The 13,713-nt window shown below is 44.3% G+C and overlaps 1 long non-coding RNA gene across 1 annotated transcript in view; it reads left to right on the top strand.

Annotated features, from left to right (window-relative positions):
• Positions 1 to 9,196, top strand: part of LOC138480906 (uncharacterized) — a 145,931-nt gene extending 136,735 nt beyond the window's left edge. Inside the window, exons 2-3 of the long non-coding RNA XR_011274162.1 lie at positions 5,580 to 5,822; positions 6,934 to 9,196. This is a non-coding gene — a long non-coding RNA (uncharacterized lncRNA). The remainder of the gene's footprint in view (positions 1 to 5,579; positions 5,823 to 6,933) is intronic.
• Positions 9,197 to 13,713: the final 4,517 nt, after the last annotated feature.

The raw sequence follows: 13,713 nt of genomic DNA, 5'->3' as shown, positions 1-13,713 counted from the left end.
TGATAGACAAAACACATCTGCCATAGATAGAATCTGCCTCGTACCTAGGCAGAACTATATCCGACCACTCCCCGTTCCTCCTGGTGTGGAAACCAAGGGGCCCCAGGCCACCTATACCGATTTGGCGGATGCCAACGGATGCACTTACGGATGAGGCGTTCAGAGAGGAGCTCCCTGACAAAATAGTGGAATATATGGACAATAATGTGGGCAGTGTGATCAAATGGAGCACCGTCTGTGAGGCCCTGAAGGTAGTAGTAAGGGGGGATATAATTGCTAGCGCTAGGGGGATCCGGAAGACACTCAGGGAGGAACTGGAGGGCGGCGAAGAGACAATCAGACGACTAGAGGCCTCGCCCATCAAGTCACCAGAACTCGAGAGGGGATTGTCGGCAGCAAGGCTGAACTGCCGGGAGGCCTGGTCCAGACTAGCCAAATTTGATTACATAGCGAAGACCACTAGGGCCCATTCGGAGGGCAATAAACCAGGCAGGCTGCTTTCATGGTTGTGCAAAAAGGAGAACCCAAAAACCCCAATCCTTGAAATCCAAGACCAAACGGGGACCACACACACAACTCAAGCAACAATTAATGGGGCATTCCAACGCTTTTATTCACAACTTTATAGTCACGACTCCGTAGTTCCCCAGGGTGACATTTATGATACGCTAGATGAAATAGGCCTCCCCACCCTAGAGGAGGCCCAGAGGGAAACATTGAACCAAGAGCTCACCATTGATGACATTCAGGAGCCGATAAAAACGCTGTCCATCTGTCGGATCCCAGGGAGCGACGGGTTGCCCCCAGAATTCTATAAAACATTCACTGTTGAGCTAACTCCAATTCTCCATGAGGTGTACAAGGAGGCCTTTGAAACCGGAGTGCTACCAAGCAGCATGAACGAAACCCTTGTGATCCCCATACCCAAGCCCGGGAAGCCAGTTGCTGACTGTGGCTCCTACAGGCCCATAGCCATCCTTTATTATGATATAAAAGTCCTCACCACCATACTGGCCAGCAGATTATCTAAAGTCATTGGGACCCTGGTACACGACGACCAGAACGGGTTCGTCCCCGGCCCCAGCACAACAGCAAACCTACGTAGGCTGCAACACATCATAGCGCACACAACAGGCTCACAGGAACCCTACGCAGTGGTCTCCCTAGACGACATTAATGCATTCGGCTCCATATACTGGGAGTGGCTCTTGGCATCCCTGAATCAATTTGGCCTGGGCGGACACTTTATTCGCTGGGTCGAGACCCTATACAAAACGCCTAGGGCAAGGGTAAAAGCCGGCAGAACGGTGTCTGCACCTTGGGACATACAGAGGGGAACCAGGCAGGGATGCCCCCTCTAACCTATGCTGTACATACTGGGCCTAGAACCACTGGCAATATTCATCAGAATTATTTTTTCAATGCTGGCATAAACATCGGGGGCCGATACAATGTGATCTTGCTATATGCAGATGGCGTTTTACTTTACCTGTGAGACCCAAAGCTCAATATACCAACAATCCTGGAAGTATTGAACAACTTTGTAATGTTATCAGGGATATCATTTAGCCAGAGAAGTCCTGCATATGCCCGCTGGTGGGAATGGTGGGGACCCTGACGTCAGCTCTTCTGGAAGTTGGGATAGGGTTGGCACCACACACGTTCCGGTATTTGGGCATCAATATTTGGCACCCCCCCGAACAAACACATGGGGCCAACACCCTGGTGGTGATTCAAAGACTCAAAAACTCAACAAGGTTCTGGACCAGGCTCCCGCTGTCAATGATGGGCCGAGTGGCCATCGCTAAGATGATAGTGTTACCAGGCTTCCTCTACTTTTTCCAAAACATCCACTATTACATACTAGCTACTTTTTTCCGCTGCTGGGCATACTATTGAAGGATTTGGTGTGGGGGGGCTCCAGGCACAAAATAGCCCTAAACACCTTAATGCTTCCGTACAAGGGAGGCAGAGTGTCATGATCTCTGCTTCCAAAAGGTCAGGGTTTTCCCAACTCCCTTGGAAGCAGATCCATAACCCAGGTTCCGAGTGCCAACCAGTCCCAATTGGGACCTTTTGGACCCAGTCCTGGCGCCAGTGGCACCAGGCTCATAAATATGCCCAGTCCCAGCGCTGGAAGCGCCGGGCTCATAATGCTTGGGTGGACTTACCTGCAGCAGACCATGCTGCTTACTTGCCTGCCAGTTGAGCCTCTGATCCTCTTCTGTTTGGAACTACTTTTCCTGTTGGGTGGGGCTGGAGCCACTCCCTAGATTTAGAACACTGGAACTCTTCTGGAAGGCAGGAACTCTTTTCTTACCAGGAACTCTTTTCTTACTTAGGCGTGGCTGTGGAAGGAGACACCTAAGCACTACAGGAGGCTATATAAACCACACCCGGTGGATGAATCTTGCTTTGCGTTATTCTGCACCCTCTGCAGCAGGACGCTCATCGTGTCTTCTGCATCCAGTCCTGGGCCTAAGGAAAAAGGCTTACCATCCTGAATCCAGTCTTCAGCAACACCTATAAAGACAAGAAAGAACAGGTTAGCATTCCGGCATCTGAAAGGCAAAGGCTTACCTACTCTTCGTGCGCTCCGGAGGTCTTCATACTGCATTCCGGCATCTGAAAGACAAAAGCTTACCAACTCTTCGCACGCTCCGGAGGCCTTCGGCGCTGCATCCGCATCTGAAAGACAAAACAAGGTGCGTTTAAAGACATTGGGGAACTTTAATACTCACGTGCCATTACTCCTTTCCACATCTAATCCAGTGGGTATTCCGGCACCCTGCAGCCGCTCCGAACCCGTATCTGCAAAATAAAAAGACAGTTAGAGCGCATCGTGAAACAGGCAACAAGCGCTTACTCACGTGCTTCCAGGCGCTTCTATTCATCACACGGGCTCCATCTTCAACTCACTTCAGCCCGTCATCCGCCATCGCCGGAACCCTGCAAAACAAGAGACATCATTACTAAAGACTTTAAAAAGACATTTGAATGACTCGAAATTTACCGTTCGTGCAGTAAACGACGGACAGCAGTCCTCTGAAGTCAAGAGGCCTGTGCTACCTATCCAGTGAAGAAACTGGCTACAGCACCCTGCCCCGAGGCAGATGGAGAGCTTGGCATTCACTTACCTAAGGTGAGAGCGTTAACCTTTGGGGGTCTACAGGAGAGGAGAAGAGGAAAGAGATAGGGACACCCCAATAACCCCAGTTCATTAACCCCATATTTTCTATCTGCAGACATCTTACTCTACACGTCAGGCATACAGTGCACAGAGGTCCAGCCCAAAGAGCCAACCGGGTGCTACACATCACCTTTGAAGATACGGTAGTCGCCCAGTCAAGACCGGCGCCTCTGCGAGAATCAGGTGAGCGTTACACAGAGTTCAGCTCCCCGACCTGGAGCGATACTTCCTGGCTGCCCAACTCACCTTTGTGGCGAAATGGCTAGCTGATGACTCCACCTCTGAGACCGACCTCTTAGGTCACCTAAACGCACCGGTGCAACTCAAGGAAATTCTATGGGTCCACTGGAAACATTCGGCTAAAGCTCCAATGCTCATCCAACTGGGCCGTAAAGTATGGGACAGAGTACTGAAGTTACAGAAGATGGTGAACCCATACTCCCTAGAGACACCACTCAATGCTGACACCTGCTCCAGCAGAGAGGAAATGGCACTAACAAGACTATGGGAAAGACATGGCGCCTACACTTGGGGGGATATGTATGTTGAAAATTCCTTCCGTGAACTCGATTCCCTCGTAAAGGACGATGGACTCCCCAAGGGCCAGCACCTCCGTTACCGGAAAATCAGAGAGGTGGCAAAAAAAGAAATGTAGTAAATGGCCGGAGGAACCAGAACCGGGTTCGACTCTAACCCTACTGCACAACCTGTGGGACAGCTGAAACCAACCGCCAGGATATATGCCCAGCTCACGGACAGGTCTAACCCTAGGAGTGAAGTTCTAAAGAGCATGTGGGAAACAGATCTGGGCACCAACATCACGGAACAGGAATGGGGAAGGATTCTACAGTACCCCAGGGAAGTATCGAGAAACGCTAGATTCAGGATAATTCAACTGAACGTTCTCCATAGAACTTATATGACCCCCAGCAGAATCACGAAATTCAGCAAACCCCCGGCCCCGCTGTGTCCCCAATGCCACTCAGAGGATGCGGGGATGGTGCACATGTTCTGGAGCTGCCTTAAAATACAGAACATGTGGACCAAAATTCGACAGGCGTGCAGGGGGGCGGGCCTGACTCGCTACGAATGGACACCTAAGGAATGTTTGTTAGGTTCCTACCCCCGGATAAGCAAGTTTAGGCACATTGTCAAGCTTAGGGCATGGCCTGCATATTGGCTAAAAGGGCAATTGCCATGACATGGAAAACCTCAAATGGCCCTTGTTACGCCAAGTGGTGCAAAGAACTGGAACACTGGTCGGAGGCAGAAAGAAGGCTGTGGGGGGAGGGGATAGCCAAGACTGGAGAAGACCCGATCATGACCTATGAAGCTTGGAAGGCATTTCTATGGGACATGTTCCACCCATCGGATGACAAGCCTCCGTGAACGACACCATCCCATCCAAGACACTGGACACATAACTGGAACCACGTCTCATGAGGCTCTGACCTCTCCTACCTAGCAGCTGCAGCTCTTCCGAAAGGCAAATCTTATACCTGCTCCGAATGGCCGACTGATCAGCTCCACAAGAAGATGCGGGACCGCTCCGACCTTTGTTTGTTTAAAGTTTTGTTTCGATTACCGCCCCTCCTCACTCCCCCTTCTCTCCCTCTTCTCACTTCTTCCCCTCCCCTCCCACCCAACCTCTATAACGTATTCATAATTTGTATATGTTTGTTACATGTTGAAACGCCAATAAAAACACTTTAAAATAAAACTAATGCTCAGACCAGAAATACCAATTATCAGTGGGTACTGAGCTCCCCTAAAACACATCCAATTGGGCATGCGCAAGAAGCTAGTATCATTAAATGGAAATGGAACATTCAAGATCGTGCCTAGACTGGGAAGGGTGGTGTGGCAAAATTACATGAGCAATTAGCTGGAGTGCCGGTGGTAAACATGGAACCGGAAAGAGGGGTGATTAGTGAGGAATCCCCAGTGAAGTGGGGGATCCCATATGGGGAATTATCAAAGGAAAAAGTTGAGCATGCATGGTTCACTGATGGTTCGGCCAAACATATAGGGATAGAGCGACACTGGAAAGTGGCAGCATACAATCCCAACTCGAGAAAGATACTAATCACATCAGAGAAAGGGAAGAGTAGCCAGTTCACAGAGTTATATGCTGTATATCAGGCTTTAAAGCAAGAGGCGCCTGGTAGCTGTTACTTTGATAAGGATTCATGGTTCGTTGCAAATGGGTTAAAGGTGTGGTTGCCGACTTGGCAAAATAATGGATGGAAAATTCATGTTAAAGAAGTGTGGGGAAAAGAATTGTGGAAAGACATTGGCGAGATGCTAATGCATACTACAGTAACTGTATATCACATAGATGCACATTGCGCAACAGATTCATTAGAACGATGGTTCAATTCTGTTGCAGATGAAAATGCAAAAACTGAAAGCATGGACACGAGGGCTGAGGATGAGGATTTGGAAGAAATTGCCAAATGGGCTAACCAGAAGACTGGACATCCCAGAGAGAAGACTACTATCAGCTGGGCCCAAGACAGAGGAGTCAGCATCCCGCTGGAAATTGTAAAAACAATTATCTTGCCGTGCCCCATGTGTCAACATCAAAAACAGTGATCTATTCCACATATAATTCATGGCACATTAAAGAGAGGTAAATTACCTGGTCAAATTTGGCAAACTGATAACATTGGTCTCATGCCTATTAGTAGAGGATGTCAATATGATGGTACTATTGTGGGCACTTATTCTGGTTACCTAATGGTATTGCCATGTAAAAGAGCTACTCAATTGAACACGATTAAATTGTTGGATCAAGTGGCAGTGTATTATGGTATCCCCCCTTCAAATCCAAAGCGGCAATGGGTCCCACTTTAAGGGGAAGATGGTTCTGGACTATTGTCAAGAAAAAGAGATTCAATGGATTTTTCATGCCCTTATAACTGAGGCTTCGGGGTTGATTGAAAGAATGAATGGCTTATTGAAAGCACAGTTGAGTAAAACAGGTGATGGTACCTTGAAAGGATGGCGAGAACGTGTGCTAGCCAGAGTTCCGATTTTTAACAACCGCCCCATTGTGAACGGTGAAACTCCTTTGATGCCCATGTTAACGCCAGCCTTAAAATTGAGACCAAACAGAGCAATGGAAACTCTATATTGGGAAATATCTCCTGGGGCATTAGCCCCTTATTGGGCCACCTCTGAGTCAGCTGGGGTGGATTTGCATGCAAGAGAAGAAATTTGCCTTGAACCAAGAGGTATTGTGGTGAATGAAACTGGAATCGGAGTGCAAAGTCCATCTGAGCATATGGGATTAATTGCTCTGAGATCTGGTGTAGCTTTAAAGGGGTTTCAAGTGCTAGGGGGGATTGTTGATGCAGATTATAAAGGTGTGATCAAGGTCATCCTCATTAACAGTGGTGAAAATATGCTGCCAATACAAAAAGGGGATCGAGTGCCCCACTTAATATTGGTGCCTGTCAAATTACCCATGGTACAGAAAGTAGAACCACCCACGATATTAACTATTTGTGGGGACAAGTGTTTTGGCTCATCAGGTACAATGATCCTAGGTGCCAAAGTATGGGTTGAAAAGCCTAATGGCCCGCCTGCTCTGGCGGATGTAATTGCAGCCGGAGAAGATCAGGTGGTGCTCGTAATGGAACCAGGCAAAAGAAAATGGTCTCATATTCCTGCTGACAAATGTTATTTGTGTGAATAATGTACCCTGCTGATATTCTGTTTTTTAAATTCTGATGTTTTAGATCCTGAGTATGCTGAGTGCCTGTGTGAGGCATGGTGGAGTGCATTTGTGAGGCTCTGAGGACACGCCGAAGGATGTGGCAGACGTTTCCATTCTCCCGCTAAATACAGGGATCTGGCTAAGCAATGATACACCTATCACCAGCCTTGCACCTAATAATGCATCTGTTGCAGCTTATCGTGGCATACTGAGAAAAAGAAGAGGGCAGCAACGTAGCGTCTTACTCTTGCCCCCTTCTGAAATTTCTATATCCTTTTCACACCATGGCTATTCAGCCCTTGTTAGGCAACTGGAAAACGTTTGGGTGTATTTGGCCCAACATGTTTTGAACATCTCACATTTCTGTCTAGCTGACGTGCATAATTCTGCAAACCTGATTTCAACATGTCTAGTAGCTATTCCGACACCCGCTTCAATTTTGAAGATTTTGTTCGGGGTCTTGCATAATGATTCTTTGGTAGAGCCTTCGGATTTCAGAAATCTTTTTTCTGTTTATGAATATTGTAAATTATGCTCGGACACAACCCACAAACGGAAAAACATGACTCATATTTTTATCCATGGCATTGCTCCCGTGGACGTTTGTTACCAAATGACTTGTGATCCAGTTAATATTGGCAAATGCCAACAATGAGATCTGGACAATAATGAAAAAATAACGGATTTTGAGCAGCGCTTATGTACGAGACAAATGAGTGTTTGTATTCATGTATCCAATGACATATTGTGCAATTTTACTCTGTTAACTGCTAGTCAACTGAATCATGTAAAGCTTCCTCCAGGTTGGTTATTTTCCTGCGGTAACTTTACTTATTCATATATTCCTGCTAATATTTCGGGTGGCACCTGTGCTTTGACACGTCTCGGTTTAATGATGTTCCCTTTGCAACCTATGGCTATGTGTGTTACACGTGCTGCCTCCTATACTGCTCTTTCGCCCGACTGTAATTCGGATGTGCATTTGCTTTCTGAGACTGAAGTGTTGGTGTTAGCGATTTCTATAATTGGGATCTGGGGGTTAGCAGATGGGGGTTACAAAACCATGATGAAGTTAGCGTGCCTTGTAGTTAAGGGCCTTAATGAGACTTCACAGGCTTTAACTGAATTGTTATTAGATAATAGAAATATTCGGAAGGCTATTTTGTAAAATAGGGCGGCTATGGATTATTTGTTCTTGAAACATAATTTGGGTTGTGAGACAATGGAAGGCATGTGTTGCTTTGATCTGGCCATTCCCGGTCCATTGAAAGGCATATTAAAACAAGAACTGGCGGCCCAGGTAACACAAAGCAGGGCTGGGAGCTGGTGAGAGGATTTGTTTGCATGGGTTCCTGAGGCACTACAGGTGGCTTGGCTCTTGCTTGGATTTTTGGTGCTTCTGCTTTGGTAGTTGGTCTTTGCTGTTGCGATTATTGTATTCCGCATTTGTGGAGCATGGTCCGACGGTTATGGCTACCTCCTACTCCTCCATTGGGTTATGGTAGTTGAGTGTCCAAGGGGTGAAGTATAATGCTTATGCGAGATTCGAGCTAAAACAGCATGGTGCCGGTGCACAGCCATCTTGGACATTCACCTTCCATCACTGTAATAAAGCCTATGTTTTTCGTGAGTTCAGCAATGTGCATCTCAGCAGCGAAGGCAAAGCAAGGTCACAAATATTGTTGCTGAATGGACTTACTGTGGAGAATAGTCATGGTATGTCCACTGAAGGACGAACTGAAAAGGGAGTCCGATCACTCTGCAGGTGCAGTGATAAGGGGTCGTGGGAATGAATGCAAAGAGACAGAAGCTGGGATTTTCCACTTCTGGCTGTTTTTTTCCCACTCTTGGCCTTTTCAACTTGTGATCTGCTCTTCGGCTGAGGGCAGCCATAACTGAAATAAGCAGGGATATGCCCTGATAGAGAGAAGAAGCACTAAAAAGCAGTGTCGTAGTGGCCAAGATGAAAATGTCTTCTGCGGCAGTAATAACGGTGATGCTTCTTCTTTGCATGTTCTTGTATAACTAACTACATGTTTATTTTGTGTTTGGTATCTTTATATCTATATATATATTGACCTACCAAAAACCTGTGCACTTCACTAAAAAAACATTTCTAGCCTACCATTACGGTTCACATTACAACCTAAAAACCCTTGAAATTCGTCAGTTATGGTAGGCTAAGCACCCACTCCTGCCATTAGCACTGTGCACTGCTACCACTATCCCCAAGAACATGAAGGATGCCATTACAAATGTCATTGATGACACCACTGACGACATGACATGTTCGCCCCTTTGTTTTTGTTCACTGCATATATATACATATTGTATATTCAGTGAAAAAACTTTGTTACTGGGCCGTTATAGTTCACAGTAAAACCAAAAAACAATTCACAATCCCTACATATGGAAGGCTAAACAACCATAACTCGCACCACCTACGTGCATTGCTAAGACTAACACCCACAACATCAAAGATGACATCAGAAATGTTTTTTTCACTGAATATACATATTGATGGTGATAACCATCATGCCAAACACATTATTTTAAATTACCATTTTAAAATAACATTTCCATGTAAAATCGTCCATCCTTAACCCACTTGGGCTAATAGGTATTCGGGACGAGAGCGAGGACCAAAATCATTTAAATAGTATCAAAATAATATTATTGTAATTAACAGCACACACTTTACCAAGTGCTTTAAAGTGAGATGTCACACAGTTGCAATATGACCACCTCCTTGACAAACAACCATCACTGCATTTAAGTAGTAAACATCAACAATGGAGGCACACACAATTCTCTATAAAATCACAGTCCTCTCTCTCTGTCACATACCAGACTAAGCCCGAGTAGGGTGAAACGCGTTTTTTTTTCTGTGCATTCAAGACTGCTTTGTCCTCCTTGTCTATGCAGTTTTAATTAATAAAGGACACTTTAGTTGCACAATACACAAAGACTGTTTGTGGATCAACTGGAGAAATGCAACATTTTGCTGGAAACACAGCCGGAGTGCCGATGCGACTCGGATTGGCTTCCAATCCACTTCTTTTTGTTTATGTTTCAAACGCGGTCTGGTCGCGTTTAGCACCGAGCACCCGTGTGGACTTTTATCAATTGAATCTATGAGCTGCAGCCGGAGCGCAACGCGATCTAACCAGATGTCTTTTTGGGAGTTGATAACTTCAAGCACACGCAGCCCTGCTTGAAAATGCAGCACAAACTCTAAGAAACTTTCCGTGTAAAAGACTTGCACTAAAGTCAGAGGTCAGCAGCCCCTTGTGCTGCACGAGTCGGAGGACCCGAACAACACAGGTAAGGCAGCTGTTTTCCTGACGCTTCACAAGTACTTTTCGAATACTCATATTGCCTGCATCTCCTTTTCTACACGGAACGGCACTCATATGCCGTATATTTAGAGCTTTTAACACACGTGGCAAACATTTCTCTATACCCTTGGGACCATCAGCACAGGGACTGCTAACTTTCAGTGCTGTTAATCTTTGGTGCCATTTCAAAGGATATAAGAGTAAGCTAAACGTCAACAATATCCACAACAGTATCGTGTATTTGTTTGTTTACTCAGTAAATCAAACACCTTACAATATTACAATGACAGACAAGGAGGGCAGCAGGGATGCAGAAGCGTCCATTCTATTTAATGAAACCTTGCAACAATTACCTAAACAGACTGATAAAGCAATCCCACTCCAATTGAAAACGATACAACAGAAGATGTTTAAATTGGAAAAGCTACACAAAAAGGAAACCAACAAATGGTGGGAAATTAAGTCTTTACAAAACTATCTTGATAATCGGAGAATACCAAGAGGCCTTAGAATCTTTACTATACCAACGTATGAAGACCCTGACCCGGCAATGCTGAATGAATGGGGGGAAGCTACAAGTGAATGTTCTTTCAAAATGTTGACAATACTTGTTAAATATGCCAAGAGCGACAGGATTAAGGCACTCAAAGAGATTGAAGTGCTTGAACAAGATGTATACAATGGTGCAGATGCGGAAAAAGCAAATAAAATCAAGATTTTAATGCAGACCAATATCAGTAAATACGAAGAGGAAATAAAAGAACGTAAGCAAAGAAAGTTTTTAAGAGATAAGGAAGACTATGCCACCGGCCGTATCTACACCTTTGCCAGTAAATATGATAGTGTTCGTAAAGTCATTCAAAAGAAAGCAGAGGTCAATGATGAAAATGCAAGTCTGACAGAATCAGAATTAGAAGAGGATGCCAGCAATTCCACAGACGTCTCAAACTCCAGCAATGAGAGTACCCCCATCAGGCTGAATTTCTTAGAGGAAATGAGAATTTTACATCAAGTGGGAAAAACAGGACAAGTGCGAAATACAAACAAAAGCAAGCAATTCCCAAAAACAAAGTCAGCAAAAGGAGGTCAAGGGGGCGCCGGGGACAAAGGAAGAAAAGGAGAGCAATCGACAGGCCGTCTGACACGCTCTGGCAAAACCAAGAAGACCTCCCAGTAGAAGACACCATGCAAGTAGTCAACTTATCTAACAGAATCTTGACTCAATATGAACAAGAAGTATTAGAAAAAGGCCTTTCCTTTTGCCCCACTGCTGACTTTGATTATTCCCAAGTAAGAATCGATCTGTACTGTTTCATTCGCAAATTGAGACTGACTAAATTCCATGCTAGTCTAAATGATGCACCAACGCCTGGACAGAACAAAAATCCTTCACAATTGAACATCAGCGATATAACAGCATTAAGAGATCTTGTAAATTTAGTAGATATGGATACCATCCAGATTCCCTCACATGCAATACAAGACTAGTGGCAAATTGAATTACCGATGGAAATAGATACTGGCATGGCGATTTCTAGTGGAATGAAAAATAAGTCCAAATTCAATCCCTCTAATGTATTCTGCCCAACGATAGATCTCTTTGAGGACCTTGTTATAGATGATCTAAAAAAACTGGCGGTCAGACCACATGCTGCCCAGAATTTGACAAAACTACAACATCTAGCGATGGAAAACTTACAAGCAGATACGTCAATCATGATTAGATCCTCGGATAAAGGTGGAAATGTGGTAGTTCTAAGGACTATCAAAGAGAAGCAGCTCGGCAATTGAATGATCCAAGTAATTATGTTAAACTGCCCTGTGACCCTTACCCTGAATATAAAGTGCAATATGACATCATGATGGACAGATGGTACAGCCTGGAACTCATTACCATTAAAGAGAAACAGTATCTAACTAAAAACCATCCTAAAACTCCAATTATTCACTTTATACCAAAAATCCATATGTCCATGACTAGACCACCAGGAAGACCTATAGTGGCATCAATAGACTCTCTCTTTGAAAACACCTCAAAGTTTGTTGATACATTTTTATTTTCCTTTGTAGAAACCTTACCCTCATATACAAAGGATACTACAACATTTCTGAACCAAATTGCACACATTCCATGGCAATCTGACTTTCTTTTGGTTACATTAAATGTTGTTTCCCTTTATACGTGCATTACTCACTCAAAAGGTATACAGGCAGTTAAAAGATTTTTGTCAACAAGATCTTGAGTTTTTGTGAACATTCCATTATGCTTTTAGATATGCTGTCTCTCATCTTGACCCATAACACTTTCATGTTTGATTCCACATATTACAATCAAATTTGTGGGACGGCCATGGGCACAGCAGTAGCTCCGACTTTTGCTAATTTATACATGGGCGCATGGGAAGAAGATCTCTTTTCCAATGATGACTATAAAGAACACACAGACAAAGTAATTATGTGGCAAAGGTATATTGATGATTTATTCATCATCTGGAGTGTGACGAGTGTGGAATGGACACATTTCTTTCATATTCTGAATCAAAATCAGCAGAATTTAAAATTTACGGAACAGCATAGCAAAACAGAAATAGTCTATTTAGACATAAAGGTGAAAATCATTGAAAACAGTATAACCACAGAGTTGCATAGAAAAGAAACAAGTATCAACACATTATTACACGCAACAAGTGCAGACCCACAATGTCTCAAAGACAGCATTCCATTCGGTGAGTTCTTGCGAGTGAAAAGAAACTGCAGTGAGAAGGAAGTATGGGAGACGAATTCCAAAAAGACTGCGGCCAGATTCCTAACCCGAGGCTACAAAAGAACAGTTATAAATAAAGCCTACAACCGGACCTGTGACAAAACCCGCAAAGTAATCTTGGCCAAAAAAAGTGCACTCAGGGATCAAACAAAGGATCAACTGTACGAAAATGGCTCACTCAGATTCATCACCATATTTAATTCTGGAGCCAAAGAAACAAAACAAATTTTAAACAGACATTGGCACCTTTTGAAAAGAGATCTGGATATCAGCCCACATTTGCTGATACATGCCACTGTGACCTTTAGAAAACCTCTATCTATACAGAATAAAATATCGCGCAGTATGTTCCAATCAACTAAAGAGAGTATGAATACCTGGCTAACCACTAAGATAACAGGCTTTTACACCTGTGCCAAATGTAAACATGTCGGTATGGAATAAACATGAAGGCTTTCTCGCATCCTCGAACAAGGAAAGAAGTTAAAATCAAACGAGACTTGAGATGCTCCACACAATTTGTCATTTATATGATTACCTGTGCTTGCAAGTTATGGTACATTGGCAGCACCAAGCTGGAAGCCAAATTACGAATACTGCAACAGCTACGTGCCATTAAGAACCATGATATGACGTACCCACTTGCAAAACACTTTGAAGAGGTTCACAAAAACGACATTAGTTCCTTTAAATAATTTGT

This window comes from Ambystoma mexicanum, chromosome 5p (genome assembly GCF_040938575.1).
Source record: "Ambystoma mexicanum isolate Mex_15411 chromosome 5p, UKY_AmexF1_1, whole genome shotgun sequence".
Taxonomy (NCBI): Eukaryota; Metazoa; Chordata; class Amphibia; order Caudata; family Ambystomatidae; genus Ambystoma; species Ambystoma mexicanum.
Note: the sequence above shows the minus strand (reverse complement) of the source record. Positions and strands in the feature narration are given on the sequence as shown.